General features: G+C 44.7%; 1 protein-coding gene across 1 annotated transcript in view; it reads right to left on the minus strand.

The window, feature by feature from the left end:
- The window catches only part of ASPHD2 (aspartate beta-hydroxylase domain containing 2), a 276,383-nt gene extending 253,335 nt beyond the window's left edge, over positions 1 to 23,048 (minus strand). The window contains exon 1 of the mRNA XM_069214695.1: positions 22,981 to 23,048. The gene's annotated coding sequence lies outside the window, so the exon portion shown is untranslated. The remainder of the gene's footprint in view (positions 1 to 22,980) is intronic.
- Between the last annotated feature and the right edge of the window lie 567 nt (positions 23,049 to 23,615).

Raw genomic sequence — 23,615 nt, forward strand, 5'->3', positions numbered from 1 at the left:
GAAATTTCTCAACTTTTTGAAGGACCAAGGTTTCGTTATGTCGTATATTGACTCAATAAGATAGTCATTAAACTTGAGTACTAGTTTTTTGTGAAAGGTGGGTTGCCATGGTAAGCCTGAGGAGCCTAAAACCTCTTTGGTGCAGGTAATGTTAAGTGGACGAACCTCGTATTTATCTTTATTAAGGTTATACCCCGATACCAAGGAGTACTCCTCAACCTTAATCATCTACTAAACTTGCCCCCCATCCTCTGCTCTGATTCATTTTTTCATAATATAGACTGCCTTAACTAATTATTTTGGAATTCTAAAAAAAAAAAAAAAAAAAGTTGTCTATCTAAACACTTAGACAGTGTTAACCTTGCAGACTTCAGAAAATACCAATTTGCTTTTCAAGCTGCGCAAGGAGCGAAATGGCTTGACGATGTCCCAGACGTTCGTCCTTTCCTTGAACAAACGCTAGCAGACAACCTATCTGTGCCGTCTCTTTTAACCATTTCCAAAGAACACCACATTCTTGATAGACTCAATTTGAAACATACTAGAAATGTCATATTATATGTAGACCTTTGTTTCTCAATGGTAAAAAATAGACACTCCCGTAAGGCCTCAAGCTGGTTCAACAAAGATATTAAATGTGAGCTCTCTATCTCTATAGGACGTTCAAGGAGGACAAAGGGAATTTCTGTGGTACCCGACTCTAGCTCCAAATACTTCCACCAATCATTCTATGACATTAAACAAAAATACAATATTGCTCCTTCCGATTTTTATGATTTCCTCAAACTAAAAACTGCCTTCTCAAAACACAGAGCTTTTCAATTTAAAGAAGCTATGGTGCCGACCCTCCTGGCATTATTTAGGAGAGGCGGAAGCCTAGCTTTTAAAATGTATGCCAAACTCAGACCTCTAACCAGTTCATTATGTAATTCTACCCAACAGAAATGGTGTTCTGACTGGTCCCAAGATGGATTACCTAACCTATTGCACACGGACAGGTCAAAACTTTGGGCCTCCCCTTTCACTAAGAACATAACACAAAATCTTGTCCAGACTAAATTACATATACTTTACAGAACCTTCTGGACACTGAATTAACTAATTAGGTCTCATGGACAAAAGTACATGTTGGGGTTCTTACCCCAGGAATATGAACCTTTGTCACATGATGTATTAATACCGCTCATTACAAAATTTGTGGACTAAAATTCACAATACTATTGACAACATATTTCACACTAAACTCACTAGTACCTTTTCGTTCTACATCTGCGGTCCTCACACACAATTGGACTGCAAAGGGATGACTTACTCCTAATGGACTTAATGTTTACCTTAGCCCATAAAACTATCCTGTCTTCTTGGAAATCACTGGGAAATGCCTCCAACAATACATGGTGGGGATGGCTAAGATATATTAGAGGAACTCACTCAAAACTAGCAACTCAATTTCCTGAATCTCGGCCATTAAATCTTTATGGAACAGTCTAGACCACTATTAGACCTGACAGCTCTAGGGTGGTCATCCCCCAACTTTCTGCCTGTCTCCCTCCACTTTTCTGACACTGTTTTTCCTGGTTCTAGGACTCTGCACACTTTACCTCAGCTAACCAGTGCTAAAGTGCATATTGTCTCTCCCTTAAACACAGTACCATTGGTTCATCCCCAATTGGCACATATGAGTTACTTGTAAGTCCCTAGTAAAGTGCACTACATGTGCCCAGGGCCTGTAAATTAAATGCTACTATTGGGCCTGCAGCACTGATTGCGCCACCCACATAAGTAGTCCCTTCACCATGTCTCAGGCCTGCCACTGCAATGGGTGTGTGTGTGCAGTTTCACTGCCACTTCAACTTGCCATTTAAAAGTACTTTTCAACGTCTGGGTTGGGCTGGTTTGACAGATCCCTCGTGCATTTCACCCAGACAACCACAAACACAGGGCACTCAGTCACACCTGCACTCATCTGCATACTGAATGGGTCTTCCTGGGCTGAAAGGGTGGAGGGCCTGACACTTACATTTCAAAGGCCAGTGGCCTGCCCTCACACAATGGACTGCCAAACCCCCTACTGGGGCCCTGGCAGACAGGTCTGAACTGAAAGGGGAAACTTGTGCACTTTAAAACCACTCGAAGTCTCCCCTCCTTCAAAGGCATTTTTGGGCACATAAATTGGGTCTGTAACCCTACCAAACCAGACACTTCTGGACCGACACCTGCATCCTATCAAGAGAAACTGCTTGGCTGCCCAAAGGACTCGTCTGGACTGCTTTGCTGAGAAGGACTGCTGCCCTGCTGTTGCCCTGCTGCTCTGCTGGGCTCTGACTTTGCTGAGAAGGACTCTGCCTTCCCCAAAAGTGCTCTCCAAGGGCTTGGATTGAGCTTGCCTCTTGTTTTCTGAAGCCTCAGGGCCAAAAAGACTTAATCTCTTCAGGAAACTCCTTGTGCATTGAAAATCGAAGCACAGCCTGCCGAAATCGATGCCAAGTCTGCATTGTGACCAAGAAAACGCCGCACAGCTGACCGGAACTACGCTGCCCGACTTCCAGAGTTGAAATTCTACGCAGTGCCTGCCTTGCGATGGAGAATTTGACACATCTCTTACTGGATCGACGCAGCACCCATGCCTTCTTCCAGCAAGAGAATATCCCCGCTTCACAGTGAGGAACAAAGATTGCGCGGCGAAAAATTATGCAAGCCCCTTGCAATGTTGAAAGAAACGACGCATCGCCTGTGCCGGGTTGGAAAATCTGATGCACACCCTATTTTTCCACGCATCTCCTCCTCTGCGTGCTCCGTGCGTCATTATTTTTTACCCATACCAGGTACAGTGTGTAAGAAAGAGACAACTGTTTATTTCTAAAGATTAAAACTCTTTTAAACCTTTTAAAAGTGATATTTAAACTTGTGCTTTTTGGATCTTTGTCTTTTTAACCTTATTTTATTCAGATAAATATTATCTATTTTTCTAAATCTGTGTGATGTATTTTTGTGGTGTCTTCACTGTGTTACTGTATAATTTATTGCATAAATACTTTACACATTGCCTTCTAAGTTAAGCCTGAGTCTTCAGTGCCAAGCTACCAGAGGGTGGACACAGGACAGTTTGGATTGTGTGTGACTTACTCTGACTAGGATTGTGGTCCCTACTTGGACAAGGGTGTATGCCTCTGCCAACTAGAGACTCCATTTCTAACAACCACTATCTAGAACTGATGAATCCTCTCTATGATACTTACCTGCACACTTGGTATGTTATCACTGCTAACATCCCATTACCCTAGCTCATAATCTAATCTCTTGTGAATCTTCCTGTATGTAGTCTTGCTGACAAAGCCTACTTAGAACTGATAACTCTTCTGCTTTATCACCTTGCGGATGTTCACCGAGCATATACATTTCTTATGGGTTCTCTACTGTTTTTCAACTTTTGTACTATTCATCAGTAAAGAAAATGCTTCCAGTAAGTTTGTTCCCTGGCTACAGTGGAAAAGATGTTGGTACTTGTATGTCAAATAATCTACTTTTTTATGTTACACTTAAGGTACATTTCCCTCATTGAACAAAAACGGTAAGCCCGCCACTAACTATGAAATCTTCAATCCCAATATCACAACTCTGTATTAACCCGGCAGGCTCATTCACACAGCCTCAAAGTGAAATGAAATCCATCTGGACTGAAGAGGTGACCTTGTAACAAAATGTGAACTTGGCAGCTTAAGGGAAATAAGCCACCTCAGGTGATGTAAAGAGAAAGATGTCCTAATCTCAGGATGAACTAAAAAAATTAACACTACTTTTGGGCTGTTCTTTCAACCAGAAAAGCACTGCCCTGTAAAAAACAGATTGAAGGTGCCTCTTACACACGGCCACTCCCCTTGTTAGACCTGGAGTTATCCATGACTTTTTGATTTTAGTACAATTTTATATATAATATACTTTTTTAGAGGGACTCTGTCGGCCCTCTTCATCCAATGTTCTGCTGTTGTCATTCACATTTTGTTCCTCTCACAATAACAAAGTATGGGGTAATGGATCAGCCTACTTTAGCCAATAGCTAACTTCATTGTGAGGGACGGCACTCTGCCTTGTCACAAGGAGCATATTCACACACAAAGTGGTTCCCTGTAGAGCCAGGGAATGCTATGGAAATGTGTGCTTTTTGAGAGAGATCAAAATGTATTTTTCATTTTAGTATTTTGTTTACATTGATGTGTGTTTGGCAGCTTTCCCAACCACATTTTGGAAACCCCATGACAAAATAAGAACTGACAAAGCCAAATTGCAGGCATCCAATGCTTGACCTACTGGTTTTGCAATACTGTTTTTTTATGATAACTTGGGTTTACCTTTGCTGTTTAAAAGTAGACATCTGAAAACTAAAAGGTGCGTGGTTATGTAAAAAAATTTTACAACCTGATTTTTATAAGGTCAAACATGTTTAACACATGTTGCCCCCATATGGAACATGTTATCTCCACTGTATAGTTTTATCATTAAAGCTGGAAGTTAGTGGGAAGATGTTTGGACATTTCTTGGAAATGTACTGTCTTGCTACCACATCATGCTTTAGTAACATATTTGTTAAAAGTGAGTGTTTAAACATAAACTGAGAAACACTCCTGCCCTGATGGCAAATCTATTAGTAAACTAAGAGACAAGTCATGCATGAATCATGTTTACTCTATATGTGGGCTAGAATGCTTATACATGAAGCAAACGTTTAGTGTAATTAATCAAACATAAGAGGATTTTTTTTTACAGGAGAAACGATGAACTCACACATTTGAAGGTGCCCTCAAATGTGAGAACGAAGAAAAAGGCGATTGTAAAATACAATATTTGCCACCGAGCACACAATTTGAGACCCGTTTCCGGGTCAAGTACATTACAGTTAGGTTGAGTAGATTATTCAAGCTACAGGACCTGCAGGTCTAGTAATATTTTTATGATTTTGAGGCCTGCATATATTACCTTAACAACCCCCAACCCAACCCTTACCCACGCTAAACCCTAAAAATACCCCTGCTACTGAATACACCTACCCACCCTAAACCCCAAAAATATTCTTCCTACCCAAATACCCTTACCTACCCTAAACCCTAAAAATACTTATATGACCTAAATACCCTTACCTACTTCTACACCCCACAAAATACCTATACCAACTAAATACCCTCACCCACCCTAAACCCTAAAAATACCCTTGCCATCCAAATACACTTATCCACCCTAAACCCTAAAAACACCCTTAACACCCAAAAAACCCTACCCACCCTAAACCTTAAAAATGCCCTTGCCATCCTAACACCATAACACAGCCAAAACCCTAAAAAAAACCTGCAACCCAATACCCTCACCCACCCCTAAAATCTAAAAACACCCTTGCCCTAATATATATAATAGAATAATGTCCTACACTTACCTGTGAAATACTGACATTTTCTTTGTAAAGTCATGCGTGGTAATATTTTGCATGGTAAAAGCAAATGCGTTGTAATGAATGTGTGGTAAAGGTATTGTGTGGTAACGGACGCGCTGTAAAGGCAGCTTCCCGTAGGTTCAGGCGGCTCATCCCCTAACGTAAATATGTATGTAGCTAGGCCATGTGAGCCTTGGTCAAATGCTCATCAGTGCTCATACGTTAAACTTGTTTTTGTTTTTCTGCTTTTTTTGTATAAAAACTATTTTTTTACTCACTACTTCAGTTTTTAAGAGCAAAAATAATGGTAATTTAGGACTTTTCTTCAAAGGGACTGTGTGCATGTTATGGATATCTGATCAAGAGTAAAGCTCACCATGCCTGCAAGAAATGGAGGATAAAGAGGTTTGCCCAAGACACACAAATAGGTCGATCTGGGAGGGTAGATTCGAACCTAGGTGTTTCCCAAGTCTAGACTATGTTATGATCGTGTTGTTACTGTAATCAGGATCTCAGTTATTATATTTTTAGTTGAAGGTCCATTTTAAAATTAATTTATCAGATGCTTCCAAAGTAGAATAACTACCTTAAATTCTGTCTGTTAGAAGCAACGCTGCTCTATAGGCCGCTTTGCAGACCATGTGATTATGCCATCACCTTTGACTGCTTATTTTACTGGCTTTTCAATAAAGATCATTAAAACAAAACATTCAATGTATGGCCATCTGCTCCTAAGATTATTATATAATGCAGCATCCTGTGATATTCCATGAGAGAGTCGTGGGTTGTGTGATGTCACTTCCACTAAACCTGCCATTTTAGTGAATTGACAACCATGCCTTTGGCAGCCAGAACTGTAACCTTCATCTCATGCCTAGCTGATTAACAACAAATTTCCAAACACACAAAGACAAACTGTTCCCCTCACTACACATATTCATGCCTCACACAACACAGACTGTATGGCGTTGTAGAAGTAGCTTCCCACTTTGAAATTCGAGCATGAGGTTCGAATCCGGCCTCGACTCAACATCTTATAATTCTGAGCATATAACAAATTCCTGCATACCTTAGAAATGTGTAACATCTGGTTCTCCTGTAAAGCACTCTAATTCAGCTACATGAAACAGAAAAAAATAATTCTGCGGTTTATAAGGAAGTGTGACTCAGCTTCCACCTTGTTGTAGATACAGTGGCAGAGACAGATAACAAATCCTATCATCTACTACAATATTCCTGGACACCAGTTGCCTTTTAACAGTGTGACCTGTAGGTGATTGCTTTGCCACCATCAATAATTCACTGTTTACAGGACAATAACGTTTGGCTCATCTACATTCTGATCAGATTATGAAGCTGTTGGCGCGCAGTTCATAGAGGAAGAGGGCAAGTGACATCTTGTGCATACACATATGTAAGCTTTACACTGATGGACACTGATGGACACGGAAGGCCTAACCTGAGGCCTTCACTGAGTTTGAAAAGCACTGATAGACAGAAAAACAAATGCCCGCCATTGCTTTGTAGCCACCGTTTAGTTCCAGTAGCAGTATACAGCTTCATTTAAATAAGCAGGGAGCTACCGATTGCTTGGCTGGAACTATTTTGGCAAGGATAATGGCTGCTCCTCTGCGCGTTTATGCGCAAAACACCTGGCTACAATGCTATTTAAGGGTAAGTGTAGTATAACAGTTCCAATGCTATTATATTCTAGTTCCGCTCTAATTATCAGTTTCAGGAGTCGCCTTCCCTGTATTACTGTTGGGATCAAAAGGCATTCACCCTCAGGTCTCCACATCTCTCTTAGCAGCTCATCCACAGAGCCACTACATTTGGTCAGGTCACTGCTATGGTATTTGACCATTAACCCATCTTACTTTTCTTAAACCCTGAGACAACTTTTTTTTCCCCTTACATCTGACTCTTTCACACCCACATCAATGGCCCCGCTCTCCCCATAGGTCTCCCCGCATCACTCATCCTGCTCATCTGTGTGTTACAGACACAGTTGATGGCCTTTTGTTACTCCTCCTGCTCCGACTCAGCGGCCTGCCTTTGTACCTCCTGTCGTTCTCCCCACTCCTTTGCTTCTTCCAGCCAGAGCTTCAGGCACAACAGCACTCAACAAGGATTTTTAAGGAATGAAACCAGAGGGATGTGTCAAAAACATGGTAATCAAAATGGGCATTCCATTAAAGCCCCTCTAACAGGGCAGCGCTTAGTGGTGATTTTGTTGATGATGTACGCAGGACTACTAATAACAAACCGAACTCATTATTTGGCCGTGGCAATCCAGAGGGCATTATTCAGAAAAGGATACAGTGATTAAAGGAGCAATTCAGGTTAGAGGGGAAAACAGTACTCTTTACCTAGCGTTGTGCATTGTTAACAATCACCAACAATGGGCATTCTAGATTGTTGTTTTGTTTGATTAAGTCAGCTTGGATTTCGAGACTCTGTGACACCGTTTACCAGACACCCCCTTATAAAGAATAGGGGGACATTTCTTCATTTCCTAACTTGTTCAAAAAGGTTCTGTTTCCTAGAAATGTGCTTATCTCCTGCTCCTACAATAAAAAGTATTTGCATAAATAATGCAAAGCCTTTAATATACTCCATGTGACAGATTTATTGAGAATGAAACTAAATTGCCCAGCACATGACAGGACTGTGAAACGTATTGACCGCATTACGATTAGGGTGTTTCAGGCACATTTAACAATAGTGAGAAACTTGTTTCAATTCCAAGCAAAACTTGGCTGCTTCGGATCAAAGTTAAAACGTGTCTGGCATTTCCATGTGAAGACTGCAGTACAGGAATGTACTGCAAAAATACAATTTCGGTTGATTTTCTGCTGGGGAAGGATCTGTTTCAAAGTCTTTAAACAGCAGTAGACCACATTGGTGCAAGAAAGGTCACGAGGGAGGCCATGTTTTGAGGATTGCATTTGAAACATGAGTCTCCATGGCCAGCATGTCTAGCGCATATTCACGCATCCACCAATCATGCCCTGCTGCATGCAAGTGGCCCAATCAGGAGCTTTCAATTTTATCTCAACACATAAATACACATAAGTAGAGAGATAAGGAGAAGCAATGGTGTACTCCACATGTGGCTTTATTAATGACAGAATGCATCTTTTTTAGGTAATCACACTTTGAATTTGTGGATCTCGTTTCACTTTTTCCTGTATGAGGACAGGTCACCAAATTGGAAGACGCAGTAATATGCAAAAGGCAACGGGGCAGATAATGACAAGGCTCTGCTGTCTGAAGCAAGCAGACGTCAATAGATGATGACCTAGATGGACTATATTGAAGAAGATGTCATGGCCAGCCCTAGTAGGAAGCCCTTGCATTTCTGAAGAAAATAGTTTTTTTTTAAATTCCCTGATGTTTTAAATCTCCCTTCTTTTTTAACCTTTGGTAAAATGGCAGAAGCTCAGTTTCTGTATGCATGTGCTAGTCTACATGATCACAAACAGAATCTTGAAAATATGAACTCTGCTCCGCCAGCAAACGTTTTGCCAGCTGTCCTTGAAGTAGTTCAGGAGTCGAAGAAAATACCAGCTTGTCTCCACCACAGGTTGGCTGGGTTCTTTAATTCTAAAAATGTAACAGTGAAATACTAACCCCCGTTTTCTAATTGATTAGCCAAACACCAACCAGGAGGAGACATGAGTGACATTCTTTTAGATATGGCCCTTTTGCGTATGATATTGATAGAAGAAACTATCTTATGATGCTTGAAGATCTGATGCTGTCAGCACGAAACACAATCCAGGAAGGGGAAAAGGGCAACAGCTGGACCAGGCACTGGATCAAAGTGATCTTTTGTTCTGAATTGTGCTACTTTAGTAGCAGAGTTTGACCAAGGAGAGCTGAGCAGAGGCAGTTCTAATCCATACCATCAACAGTTCTGAGATATGGCGAGACAGCGATGTTACCACAGTATATTGCAGAAACCAAGAATAACTCCCAGAAACTAAAATCACTACATGAAGGACTCCCAAGCATCTCATCCACACTTACAAGAACCCCTGAAAAAAGCTATATATGACAAGTGTGAAACAGCATGACTGCAAATTTGGAAATTAGGTGCAGATTCACAATGATATTTTCCAATACGCATGAACACAGTGTTCATGATGCAGAAAAAAAATGTTTTTGTGCATGGTTGAATGCTCAAATCAATCAAACAATTTGTAAAGCGCGCTACATACCCGTGAGGCTTTCAAGGTGCTGGTTAGGGGGGAGCGGGAGGTGCTGCTACTGCTCGAAGAGCCAAGTCTTGAGGAGTTTTCTGAACAAAAGAAGGTCCTGAGTCTGTCGTAGATCTGGCGGGAGGGTGTTCCAGGTCTTGGCGGCGAGGTACGAGAATGATCTGCCGCCGGAGGATTTACGTCGGATATGGGGGATGGAGGCAAGGACGAGGTTAGCGGAGCGGAGATGCCGGGTGGGGGTGTAGAAGCTGAGTCTGTTGTTCAGGTATGATGGTCCAGTGTTGTGGAGTGCCTTGTGTGCGTGGGTGAGGAGCTTGAAGGTGATCCTCGTGTTGACGGGGAGCCAGTGAAGGTCTCTTAGGTGGGGGGTGATGTGGCAGTGGCGAGGGATGTTGAGGATGAGTCGGGCGGAGGCGTTTTGAATGCGTTGGAGGAGTTTGGATGGGATACCGGTGTAGAGGGCTTTGCCGTAGTCGAGTCTGCTGCTGACGATGGCCTGGGTTACTGCTTTTTTGTTTCTGTTGGGATCCATTTGTAAACTCTGCGAAGCACGCAGAGGGTGTTGTAGCAGGAGGAGGAGATGGCGCTGAACTGCTTTGACATGGAGAGTGAGGAGTCAAGGGTGAAGCCGAGGTTTCGTGCGCTGTCGGTGGGGGACCCAGCGTTGACGGCCACCAGGAGTTGTCCCAGGCGGAGGGGGTGCGCCCAAGGATGAGGACCTCTGTTTTGTTCGAGTTCAGTTTTAGTCGGCTGTCTCTCAGCCAGTCGGCGATGGCTTTTAGTCCCTCATGGAGGTTGGTTTTGGTGGTGTGCGGGTCCTTGGTGAGGGAGAGGATGAGTTGGGTGTCGTCGGCGTAGGAGATGATGTTGAGGTTGTGCTGACGGGCCACTTGTGCGAGGGGAGCCATGTAGATGTTGAACAGCGTCGGGCTGAGGGATGAGCCCTGGGGTACGCCGCAGATGATGTTGAAGGCTTTGGATTGGTACCGGGGAGGCGGACTCTTTGGGTTCTGCCGGCGAGGAAGGATGCGGTCCATTCGAGGGCTTGGTCCTGGATTCCTGCAGCGTGGAGGCAGGATTTTAGGGTGTGGTGACAGACGGTGTCGAAAGGCGGCTGATAGGTCAAGGAGGATGAGGGCTGATGTTTCTCCATTGTTGAGGTGGCTCCTGATGACGTCTGTGGCGGCGAGGAGGGCGGTTTTGGTGCTGTGGTTGCGTCTGAAGCCGGACTGGGAGGGGTCGAGGATGTTGTTGTCTTCGAGGTACCGAGTGAGCTGAGTGTTGACGATTTTCTCGATGACCTTCGCCAGGAAAGGGAGCAGAGAGATGGGCAGGAAGTTTTTCAGGTGCTTGGGGTCCGCCTTTGGTTTCTTGAGAAGGACGTTTATTTTGGCATGTTTCCAGTTTCTGGGAATCTTGCAGTTTCGAAGGAGTAGGTGTGGTGCGATGGCTGTGTCTGCTTTGTTTAAAATGTGGTGTGGGCAGGGGTCTGATGGTGATCCGGAGTGGATGGAGTTCATGGTCGTGCGGGTTTCGTCGTCGCTGATGTTGGTCCAGGAGGTCAGTCGGCTGTAGCGGGTGGAGTTTGTGGTGGGTGGGGTAGGAGCGTCCGGAGTGTGAGGGGAGTTGAAGCGGTCATGGATGTCCGTGATTTTTTGGTGGAAGGAGGTTGCTAGGGCGTCGCAAAGTTCTTGGGAGGGGGTGATGTTGACGGTGGCGTGTGGGTTGGATGGTTCTTTTACGATGCTGAAAAGTTCTTTGCAGTCATGGGCGTTGTTTTATAGGCGGGTTTTGAAGGAGGATCTTTTGGCTATCCTGATGAGTCAGTGATGTTTGCGTGTGGCATCCTTGAGTGCCGTGTGGTTGTCTGGAGTGCATTCAAGTAGCCATATTTGCTTGAGTTTTCGGCAGTGGAGTTTGGAGGCTTGGAGGTCGTCGGTGAACCAGGTGGCTTTTTTGTTGATGTGGTTGTTGGAGGGTTTTCTGAGTGGAGCAAGGCGGTCGCCGCAGTCGTTGATCCATAGCTTGAGGTTGTGTGCTGCGATGTCACGGTCGGTGGGGTTGACGGTTGGTTTCTGGGCTAGGGCGTTGGTTAGTTGAAATTCGGTGACTTTGCCCCATCGGCGGCGTGGTGGTTGTTCGGTGAGGTGGTGTTCTGTCTGTTTCTTGAAGGTGAAGTGGATGCAGTGGTGGTCGGTCCAGTAGAGTTCGGTGGTATGGCTAAAGGTGACGTGGTTGCTTGTGGAGAAGATGGGGTCAAGGGGTGTGCGAGTGCGTGGGTGCTGGCCAGGTCGGCGATGGCGTTGCTGAAAGGTGCCCTGGGTCCTGGGGGTCTATAGATGAGTGTTCCTCTGAGCGTGGTGTTGGGGTCGGTGCGGACTTGGAAGTGAAGGAGTTCGGCGGCGCTGAAGGAGACGTACAGGGTGGTTTTGACTTCGAGGGTGGTTTTGTGGACGATGGCTATGCCTCCTCCGGTTCTGTTGGTGCGGTCTCGGCGAGCGACTTTGTATCCGTTCGGGATGGCTATGGCGATGTCGGGTGCTGAGGAGTTGTTCCACCAAGTTTCGGTTAGAAAGTCCACGTCCGGGGAGGTGGAGTCGAGCAGGTCCCAGACTTCGATGGCGGGCTTGCGTGCTGAGCGGGTGTTAAGGAGTATGCAACGGAGGTGGTTGGTCTTGATCCTAGGAGGTTTGTGGGCTCTGTTGTGAAGCTGCAGTTGTGGCAGGAGAAGGGTCTGTCCGTGCTCTTTGGAGAGGCCTGGAAGCAGGTGGTGTCTTGGCTGGTGTTGAGTGCGCGGAGGGTGTCGGTGTAATAGCGAATGCTGACGGTGTGGCTGTTGCCGGGGCAAGGGGGTTTGGCGCTGGGCGCAGTCCAGGCGCAGACGGGCTTGCCTTTGGCACGCCTTCGGTACGGCTGGCATAGAGGAGGGGAGGGTGGGAGTGGCAGCTGGGAGGGGGGAGGGCCTGGCGAATGAGAGGGCTGGGGCCGCAGGGAACGCAGCGGCGGGAAAAACAGCAGCAAGGAAACGGTGAGAAGGAAGGGGGGAGGGGCCGCAGGGGCCGCAGTGGCGGGAAAAACAGCAGCAAGAAGACGGTGAGAAGGAGAGGGGAGGCAGGAGGGGCTGCAGGGGACGCAGCGGCGGGAAAAACAGCAGCAAGGAAATGGTGAGAAGGAGGGGGGGCGGGAGGGGTCACAGGGGACGCAGCGGCGGGAAAAACAGCAGCAAGGAGACGGTGAGAAGGAGGGGGGAGGCGGGAGGGGTCGCAGGGGACGCAGCGGCGGGAAAAACAGCAGCAAGGAAACAGGATGGAGGTGGCGCGGAAGGCGGGCGGGGAGTGACCTGCCTGCAGAAGCAGGGTCAAAGGTTGCTCCCTGCTACCGGGCCACGGCTGCCATAAGAGGTGGGGAGGGTGGGAGTGGCAGCTGGGAGGCGGGAGGGCCTGGCGAATGAGAGGGCTGGGGAGTGGGGCCGCAGGGGATGCAGCAGCGGGAAAAACAGCAGCAAGGAAACGGTGGGAAGGAGGGGGGAGGCGGGAGGGGCCGCAGCGGCGGGAAAAACAGCAGCAAGGAGACGGTGAGAAGGAGGGGGAGGGGGAGGTGGGAGGGGACGCAGGGGACGCAGCGGCGGGAAAAACAGCAGCAAGGACACAGTGAGAAGGAGGGGGAGTGGGAGGTGCCGCAGGGGAGGACACAGCGGCGGGAAAAACAGCAGCAAGGAGACGGTGAGAAGGAGGGGGGAGGCGGGAGGGGCCGCAGGGGACGCAGCGGCGGGAAAAACAGCAGCAAGGAAACGAGATGGAGGTGGCGCGGAAGGCGGAGCGGGGAGCGACCTGCCTGCAGAAGCAGGGTCAAAATGTCAAAATGTATTTATGTTAACACACATTATATTGCATTTGAGCAAAATTAATTGTACATACAGAGACTGGACACACACAAAATGTGTGAATTGTTGTTGGTGTCCCTCACTCACAAAGTGCTACAACAATTCCTGCATTTGCCCTGCATACTGTTCCACTCTGTCCAGCTAGACTTGGCACAGGCGAACTGCTATGCAAATATTGCACAAATATGCCAGTCTGCTTTGTATACCCCTATGCCAGAGCACTGGGGCACATAGTAATTCTACTATCTATATCAAAACTAGAATTGCGTACATTTGTGTGGACAGGCCTTTCCCAGCTTGCCCAGTAGAATGCGCATAATGAAACTAATGTGTGGAGTGCCAGAGGCATAATGACATCAACAGGTACATGTCCCTCCCCCAAGAGGCTCATGGGAGCTAAAACATGCTCATGATTGACATGCAACAAGCAGTTTTAGTTTGCCGGAGCACCTGTGCTGGCAACATTGCAGACTGCATTCGTTAACCAGGACTTGCATGATGCAAAATGGCACAAACAGTTGTAATCAGAAAAATATTCATTGAATTGTGTGAATTTGACCCTTAAACTCCAGTACACAAAGAGGCAATGCCTGCATTTTAGTCCTATGTGAAGCTATCATGGAATCTTTTGCTCTATGATACTGCAGCTTTGCAGTTCACTGCCTGCACCAACTGCCTGCATGAAGACCTTTCAGCTTCTGAAGCAACATGGTTTGGAGCGATCACTGTGCCAATTTAACCTTTTAGGTGTGTATCGGCCACTGGCCAATGCCTGCACTCCCTCCCCAGTGCATCTGTCTATAACTAGCTGACGCTGGGGAGGGCTGTAAAGGACCCTTTGGTGCCTGCACCAGAGGTTTTTTTTTTTTTTCTAGGTCAGGCTGCTGGGAAAGAGCTTCTCCAGCAGCCTTTTTTCTGGAAGAAATGGGGATCAGTGCACTTGGCGCACTGACGTCATTTCTCGAAAACTGAAATTAAAATGAGCAGAATGGCTCATTTCACTGGATCGTGCTTGGAAGCATTTCTCTGTCCCCCTGATCACCGATTTAAATTGACCAGGTGTTATTGCAAAGGGGCTAATCTTCACTTTTCAATTAGATCTCTCCTCGTGGATTCTTCCTTGGGGGTTGGTGCAGGAGGGTGGTTCCTATGCAGGCATCCACCTACTAGACGCCAGGGATAGGACTGCAGTGAGGAGAGCACCCCCCCAACCTTGGGAATGTAAATGCATAGTATTTTTGGAGGGTGAGGGGGCAGCCCCCTCGGCATGGGGCTGTGCTCCCCCATCCCAAGGCCCAAAAGTATTTCTGCCCCATCTGGGGAGTGGATGGGAGTGTTTTCTCAATCTGCATTCACTGGGGTGGGGGGGCAAATATCCCCTTAGACACCAGGGAGTGATGACGCACAGTATTTTTTTTGGGGGGTGAGGGGGAGTAGCCCCCTGGATATGGGCCTGTGCTCCACTTGTCCTATGCCCCAATCTGCCCCAGAAAGATCACAAGACACTAGGGAATCAGGGAATGTAGACAAAGTTATTTTGGAGGGGCATACCCCAGGCATAGGCCTGTGCTCCCCACAGGCTACAGAGGTCTTTCTTCCAGCCGAGGGGAGTAAATGGGGGTGTTTGCTCCTAATGTGCACCCAATGCCCCTCCCAGAGGAGGGGGCATAAAGCCCACTAGACACCAGGGATTTTTAGATTGTTGTTTTATTTTGTGGGGGGGGGGGGCTGGGCATGGGCCTATGCTACTCCTCCGTCAGATCTCATTTGTCTTTCTGCCGCCCCAGGGCGAGATGGGGGGAGTTAACTCCAAATCTGCCCAGTTTACCCCAATCTGCCCCACTAGTGGGGGTCAGAAAGCCCACTAGATACCAGGGATTACTTTTCAGTATTTTTTGGGTGTGGTGGTTGGGGGGGGGGCAGTCCCAATGGCATGACCTGAGCTCCCCTGGGGAGTAGATGCGGATTTCACCATCAATCTGCCCCTTACAGGTGGCAGAATGCACACAAGACCCAATTGTTATATTTTACTGCTGGAGAAACTAAAATATGGTGTCTTGCATGGATCCTACAATGTTTTCGTACTCACAATGCCCTCAAACTTTGCATACAATCATGCATTGTTCTCACATTTCTGAGAAGGAAAGTTCCAATAGCTGCAGGGAACCACAAATTTCCTACCACACACAGCCCATCCTTGACCTGATAAAAATTGTACCCCATGTGTGTGGCTGAGCCTAACACCCGCAACACAAATGCCCCAAAACCAAAAATTGAGAAATTGGCCATAGGGGTAGCAAAGGTTTGGGCCATGGCTGGATGGCTACCCAGGGGAACCCATCAATCCAAGACATTTGTGAGAACTAGACACCCAGAGGAGTCCTGGATGGTGTGACTCCCGTGGATCCCACAACGGTTTCACACCCATAATACTCTGCAAACCTCAAACATGGCCTAACATTGCACACCTTCCTTGCACTTCTGTGACGTAACTTCAGGAATCTCAAGAGCTCCACAAAATTCCTACCACACAGAATTCCCACACTTGTTCCCAAAAAAATCTCTACCCCATTTGTATGGCTGGACGTAGTGCCAAAGACAGGTACGAATCAAACCATGGTGCGTGTCAAGAAAACCTATTCCTGGAAGAGCTACTCAGATGTGACATGGGACATCTAAAGGATCTCGGCGGGTACAACAATAATAGGAACAATCATTGGCAAAGGTAATAACTAGGTTTCGCTTATGCAAAATCTACTGGCTTTGTCGAAGTTATTTTTTTTACAAGCTGCACAGCAGTCTGAGCTGCTGTGAAAATTGGCTTAAAGTAAAAAATAAAAGCACTATGATGCTTTTTTTCTCTTAAGCCCTGTTGCACAGCAATCCACGCTGCTGTGCAACATGTAAGAAAAAAGAGCGGGGGAGGGTAAGGAAATCCACATGTGCAATTTTAGGTTGGTGGTTTGTTTGAAAACAAAAACAATGGCGAGCAGGTGAAGAGGGGGTGCACGGGGTAGCTGAAAGCATCAGATTTGCTGCATTAATGAGGCCCTCACAGATAACAACAGGTCTCCAAATCAGTGCACATTAGTTCCAAAATTTGAGCTTTATTTGGGTGGGCTTGCAAATTCTAGGCTGGGCTTGTGCGCATTCGGAGCGAGCAGGTGACCTTAAAAAAAAGAGCTGCCCTCAAAGGAGCAGAAATGTAATGATAATTAAGGCGAATGGTTTGGTGCACAGAAAGTATGCAAGGAAAGAACAAAACCTGAGAGTAAGCGCACAGAGGATGAAGTTTCAAGAGTGAGTTTGGCGGGGGCATTGTGCACCCCTCTGACCCTGTGTACCTAGAGAAGAAGTGCGCGCAGCGCATGCCACCAACACATGTTGGTGGTTAATTTAAAAAAAAAAAACTGCCTGCAGTGGAAGGGCACTGCCCAGCGGAAGCAGTATTCTGTCCAAGCTTCATGGTAGAATGAAGACGTGAAGCCCAGGAGGAAGACCGATGCGAGGAGAAGGCGCTGACAAATAGGAATCAAGGAAACAAGAGTGATTCAAAAACTAGCCAATGGTAAGCAAGGTGATGTGGGAGCCACGTGGGAACCAGCCAACTGTAAGTAAAGGTTAGTAATAGGTGGGCTCTAAACCCATTTTAAGATTTTTTTTTTTTTTTTTTAATACAACAGCCTTCACAAGTGTGCTGCAGGTGAAAGCTAAAACCACAGAATTTGATTAGCTGCTACTCTGCTGCTCACTGATTTTGAGCTATGAATAAATCTCTCTACAATAGAATTTACAATTGTGTAACCACGTTTTTAATGTTTGAGTGATCAGTATGTATTTGCCCACACAGCTAAAAGGGAGTTACGGTTCAACTATCATAAACCCTAAAACCCTGATACCCAGCAGTTATGGTATGTAACACACATAACTCATGCCATCTGCCATGTTGTTCTTTTAGGAGGTAGGCTTTTTTCACACACACACACCCCCATTAGCAAAGGGGTGCACTGAGCAAGGCGAGCAGCATGAGTCATGCAGTGCATTGTGCACTGCACACATACCAGGCGAATTTCAAGGCTTTTTGGTCTCATACTCACTGAAACATAATTGAGTCTTTCAAGTGAATTTCTGCGTTATACATATGTGATAATGCATCTATCTGCTGTGTACATGTCCCGCTCTGCCATGGTTGACCTAAGGGTGAGGCTTCCAGACAACTTCTGCAGCATTTAGGGTTCAGCCACTGAGCTTGGCCTTCACCAGGTCAGATCATGCCATTCATGAATCGTGGGGGCTTGATTTGCAGAACCTATATAGTTTACGGATTCAGGACCGAGTTCGAATGCTTTGGCTCAGGAGATCTGAAGTGGATGAGGGGAGAAAACCCTCTCTGGTCCAGTCTCTTCTGCATATTTTTTTTTTTTTATTTGGATCATGCGATTTCCCTCACCTCTGATATAATGGATGATTTCACAAATGGCATGAATCATCTCACTCTCGCCATGAAATTATACCTTACTATGAACATTAAGAACAACAGGACAAATAATACAGTATGAGCTCTTTGCTTGTGCATGTGTTGTAACTTACAGGTATAATGTGCACTCTTTCTACTGACTGGTATAACTATTGTTAAATCTTAGGCATTGCATTTGGTGCGGGGATTATGGCACATATGGCAGGTGTGCTAACTCTGGTTTGCGGGTCTAACTGTTGTGGGGGATTCCAGGGGATTTTTTCACTGATATTTCATAACCATCTAACTGAACATCAAAGTGAATTTCAGATATTTAAACATACATTAAGGTGTTCTGTTCAAAATTATCCATAAATTCAAATTACATGTGTTTTAGATGAAACAGTAATTTTATTTGTGGCTGTGTGGATATGTGATGTATGTTGTATCACAAATTTATAATGCCAGGTGGGTGCCACATTCTGAGAAGCTCCAAAAAAAACGCACCAAAGTTATTAGCAAATAAAAGAGCACTGACCTCCGCTTTATAATGTTGCCTTCTCTCATGATCTCACTGAAATTGGAACTCCCTGCACTTCTTTTTATTTACTAACAACCAGCTAAAGTGAATGCAGATTCATAGACACCAGCAATATGTATTAGCAAATTAACATTTTCATTTCACCCTTTGACCAGATTGTCTAGCAAGTGTCATGAAAATCTGTGAAACTGCACCAAAAGCTTATCAGCATATCAAAGATTTTGCCCCCCTTCTCATTTGTTGGGTCTGCATTAAAACTGATTAATTTCTACATTGGCTTAAGCTTGCCAACAGCTTGACAAATTTCATTCAAATTCATTAAACTGCACCAAAGTTATTATCACAAGAAAATGTTTGATCCCCCCACTTTGAACTCTATCCCCACAGATAGATCTACATGCAGCATGCCGTGCTGAAGACTAAACATGTGAAACGTCTGCCAAATTTCATGTTACCTGCCATCAAAGGCCCACTCCAGCGTTAAAAGCCTGAGCGTTAACGTTAAAGGCCTGAGCGTAAGGCACGGATGTTATGGCTATTAGAACCTTCTGCCACTATAGGGCAGAATTTCTAAAAAATAAAACAAAGGCCTCACGGAACCCGGCTCCGTGAGGCCTTTGTATACAGTTGACGTTGTGAACAAAGAACATTGGAATGTTGAGGCTCCGTGCTTTTATCAGCCATTAGAAGCCTGGAGCACTCCATTGTTTCCAATGGAGATCCAGCATTCCAATGTTCTAATATAGCCTTAGAGTCCGCCGTATCAGGCTCTACCGGCCATTAAAGGCACGTTCCAGCGTTAAAGGCAGGGGCCAAAGGCGATAGGCTTTTAACAAGGAAGCAGACTTTTAATTGGAGAGTAGAGTCCGCTATGGCGGGGTCTAAGGCTATTAGAACATTCTGCCACTAGAGGGCAGAATGTTCTAAAAAAAACTAAAACTAAGTCCTCACGGAGTGCGAGGGGATGAAAATCCCCTCGGGTTTCGTGAGGCCTTTGTTCACAGCTGTTGCTGTTAACAAAGAGAACATTGGAATGTTGATGCTTGGGCTTTTACCGGCCAGTAACAGCCCAGAGCACTCCATTGTCTGCAATGGAGCTCCCAACATTCCAATGTTCTAATATGCATTTTTCAAACCAAGCCTAAGTTATTAGCAAATAAACTGTTTTTAGACAACTCCCTTCCCCCCAAATCATGCAGTGCTGGAATGCTTAAAGGCCAGGAGACAAAAAAACAGACATGACAAGGAATCAATTTGCTCATAGTCAAACATTTTTAGTCAGATTATCTTTCATGACTCCTTTACCATGCTAGCAACGCAAATTCAAGTGCAGGCTTTTAGAAGAGTTTTTTGAGATTTAGCATTTGAAAATAATACCATTTTAGTTACATTGTGTTTACTGAGTTACTAATAAATTCCTAGCTGCCATATGGGCCAATGTCATATGTAACATCAATCCACCCCAATTCTTTTGCCAATACCCTTTGCGTTCTGAGACCTGTAGTTTTGCTTTACCTATAATACGTAAAAAAAAGCCATTGCTTTAAATGTGCAGGTACTGAGTACCTGCACTTCTTTAATCTGAAGGGGAGAGTACCTGAACAGCTCAACATCTGTACAATCCTTTTAACGGGAGAGTGCCAGCACTTCTAAGTAGCAAACAGGTACTCGAGGTTAGTGAGTACCTGCACTTTTATGTTTCCATTTCAAGCACTGAAAAAACCTTTACATTATCATCATGTTGAAAGCTGCTGCTAAAAAAGATGGACTGAACAAAAGTGCTAGACACGAAATTGAACTATTAGGCAGCAATGTAAAGCGCAGGTCTGTGTCTGTGGCACTTCATATTACCAAAGTGAGCTTCTAAAAGCAACCAAACTGAGCAAAATCCACCACGTAGAGGTTTCTGGGGTCCAAGCAGGGTTCAAACGTTTTACTTTGTCCCACTTACACCTCTCCAGTTTATTGATTTCCACTCCTGCCCACCATAAAGTTCTTCTGTACCACGTTTTAATCTACGTATAACGATTTTATAAGCAACGTTTTTTAATTCAACAACACAAAAGTACTTACAAATTCAATTGAAGACGGCTCAGACAGATCTCATAATTTGATGCAAAAATTACAAACGTCAAACCCAGAGCCTTCAAAAGGTGGCTCACACAGCTTTTCCCTAAACTCCAAAACTGCAGCCAAGGGGAACAGACAGAATGCAGACATCGACTTTGACATCAGGGGATATTGAACTTCTCCACGCCAGAAATTAGTGTTTACTTCAATCATGTCTCATCTTTGAATACTCGTAGTTTTTTTTACAATTACAAATGGAATATTACAAATACCAGCAGAAGAATTAAACGTTAGGCTAGCATTAGCTATTTTCCTATGTCGGTCTATGGTTATTCATCTGGTACCATTGGATATTTACAATCTAGCACTAAGTGTACAATGTTTTTATTACACAAGCATAGCCTTTCAGAATTCCTGATTGTTGGTATACCCACAACAAGTTAATGAAGCTTCAAATTCGTCCTATCCCCTCGAGTTGTTTTCTTGTAGTGTTTGGAGGTGCGAGTAATTCACAAGAATTATGTAAACAAATGCATACCTTGCTTAGCTTTCTCAAGACAATTCTGAAACCATGCCAGGGGCTCATAAATTTCCCAGGCCCATGCGTGAGGGGCTCATCCAGCCCAGGCTTTCAAATTACACTCTGCAATCGTAAATTTATCGCAGGAAAAACAGGAACACAAGTTCCGGACCACAAAGTACCTTGACTGGATAAGCTATTAATACCTATACGTATGAAACTAGAGAGCCCTACACGTCAGGCCTGTAATTCACAATTTTTGTATTGGAGCATGTAACCTAATAAACCTTTTCCTCATTAGAATCTCAACAGAAATTACAATTGCATACAAAATGTTTGCAAAAGCTCACTTTCCGTAAAGCATTACCACCTGCATACATTTTTTTATATTTTTGTGATAACTACTGGAATTCATGAGGACAAAAGTGCAATTTCGCACATCCCTAATTCTGGTAATTATCCAGCTATTATACAATGAACATCAAAAACACAGGCAGTCGAATACAAAAGTTCTAAATTAACACCTTAAATGCCATTAATTGACATGTAAAGCAAACAATTCACCTGTCTGATAGGTGTAAAAGGACACATCACTAAAATCATTCTGGTGAGTGTATGATGTACATGATGAGTTGGCTGGGGAACCAAAATGCATGGGTTCTAATTCTGAGCTATCAACTATACGACATTCTGTGATCCCGGGCAAATTTCTTATTCTTTAGTGCCCTCGATCACTTTACCTGATGGACCTGCAAATGCTTCCTAGTAGGGCAAATGCATCTGTTAAGTAAAACCTTGCTGTTTACATGTCGACTGCCTATTATTTCAGAGGCGTATAGTTTGTTTTTCTATATAAAGCTTCTGACTCTAGACACACGTTGCAGAACACAGTCCTCAAAAGCAAGAATACCAGGTTACAGCAAAAATTAATCTTCAAAACTGAAGCACGCCTTTTTATGCCGAATAAAAAAAAATAGTACACTACTAGTACTATTTTCGTACTTCCGCATAACATATTATTTTATAACCTAAGAAGAGGAAGGGATATTCATTACTTTCTCTTGAAAGAAATCATTAAATGTCATCGTGGATAAAGCTCATAATGGAATTTCATTCACCTTTGGATTCATTTGAATTGCAAAAGTTTCTTGTCCGCTGCCTTCTCATACGTCACCGTAAAACAATTCAAGACACAAAACGCGAAGCAGTCAAAAGCAATCTGCGGGCTAGCTCATGCAGGGCAATCTGTATGTTTCAATGAGGAAGATGCTGTCTTCAGTTTGCAGATACCTGGATGGCATTTCAATGTGTTCAGTACCTGCCTTTAAACAGTTAAGAGTTTATCAGGGAAGTGTCTGCTCTTTCTGCAGTTTATCACACCCAAATCTCCCTCAACATGCACGGCTGCAAATTAAAACACCAATACAGTCTCTGGTGGGAAAGGCTTGACTCTGATGTTAAGCTCAAATCAAAAATAATTGGTGTATACCGTAGTACATGCATCACAACCCGAAACTGTGATACATGCCTAGACGTTTGTTGGAATATCCTACTCGCCCCACACCCCAGGCATCCAAACGCCCCTCTTTTGGCCCACGAGGCCTGCATGCAACCTTTAGTGACCCGATAGGCTCAGCAGGGCACAGCCCTCCACTGACAGCAGACGGAGACGCTTTCATTCAGGCAACAAAAATCAGCAATTACGTGTGCAGCAGAAGTCAAAATTTACTAAAAAACAACAGCCTTAATCTGTGCGTGTGAGCGGTGCAACCATTCTACTTTCTATCGGCGTCTGTTCACGCCAACTGGTTTAAAGTTGCGATGTAAAAAACGTAACGTATATTTTGCAGTAAAATTCCCCTTACCAACGTGCTGCAGCTTCTGCCTCAGAGCTCAAACAGCCTTTCACTCTGGTGCATTCGTTGGCGTCTCAGCACGCCTGGGCTGATGGGAATTGTAGTTTGAGCTTAATGCTTACCGAGGATTTGAATTTAGCCATACATTATTCATTTACATAGAGTACGAATATACGGGTTGGAAAGATCACACAGTATCTAGATCTCCCAGCAGAATGGGCCATTTGAGCTCCGACTAAATTTTTTGTCTCATTAAGTGCAAAACAAAAAACTACACTCCCCACAAGGGGCTTTGACAATGCAGAATATACTTGTAAGGAGGACCTCAACAAGACAGGCTTTTGAGACTCCAGGAACACTGCCACCTGCAGCATCTGAGACATACCGTTCTGTCCACACTCCAGAGATTGAGTTCAAATTAATAGCGCTTTTGTTTCTGTTCAGAGGTGGTTGATATAAACGACTCATGCTGCGGAAACAGAGCGAACATAGAGATGTTGGAGCACGTCAGTGATTCAAAGGAACAACTATTACGGGGACATCAGGGCTAGATGCGGTATTGCCTAGCATGACGCTCCTAAATATTAATAATATTAATAATAATAGCAATAATAATATTAATAATAATAATACAAAAATTATAA

The sequence above is a fragment of the Pleurodeles waltl genome, chromosome 11, assembly GCF_031143425.1.
Source record: "Pleurodeles waltl isolate 20211129_DDA chromosome 11, aPleWal1.hap1.20221129, whole genome shotgun sequence".
NCBI lineage: Eukaryota > Metazoa > Chordata > Amphibia > Caudata > Salamandridae > Pleurodeles > Pleurodeles waltl.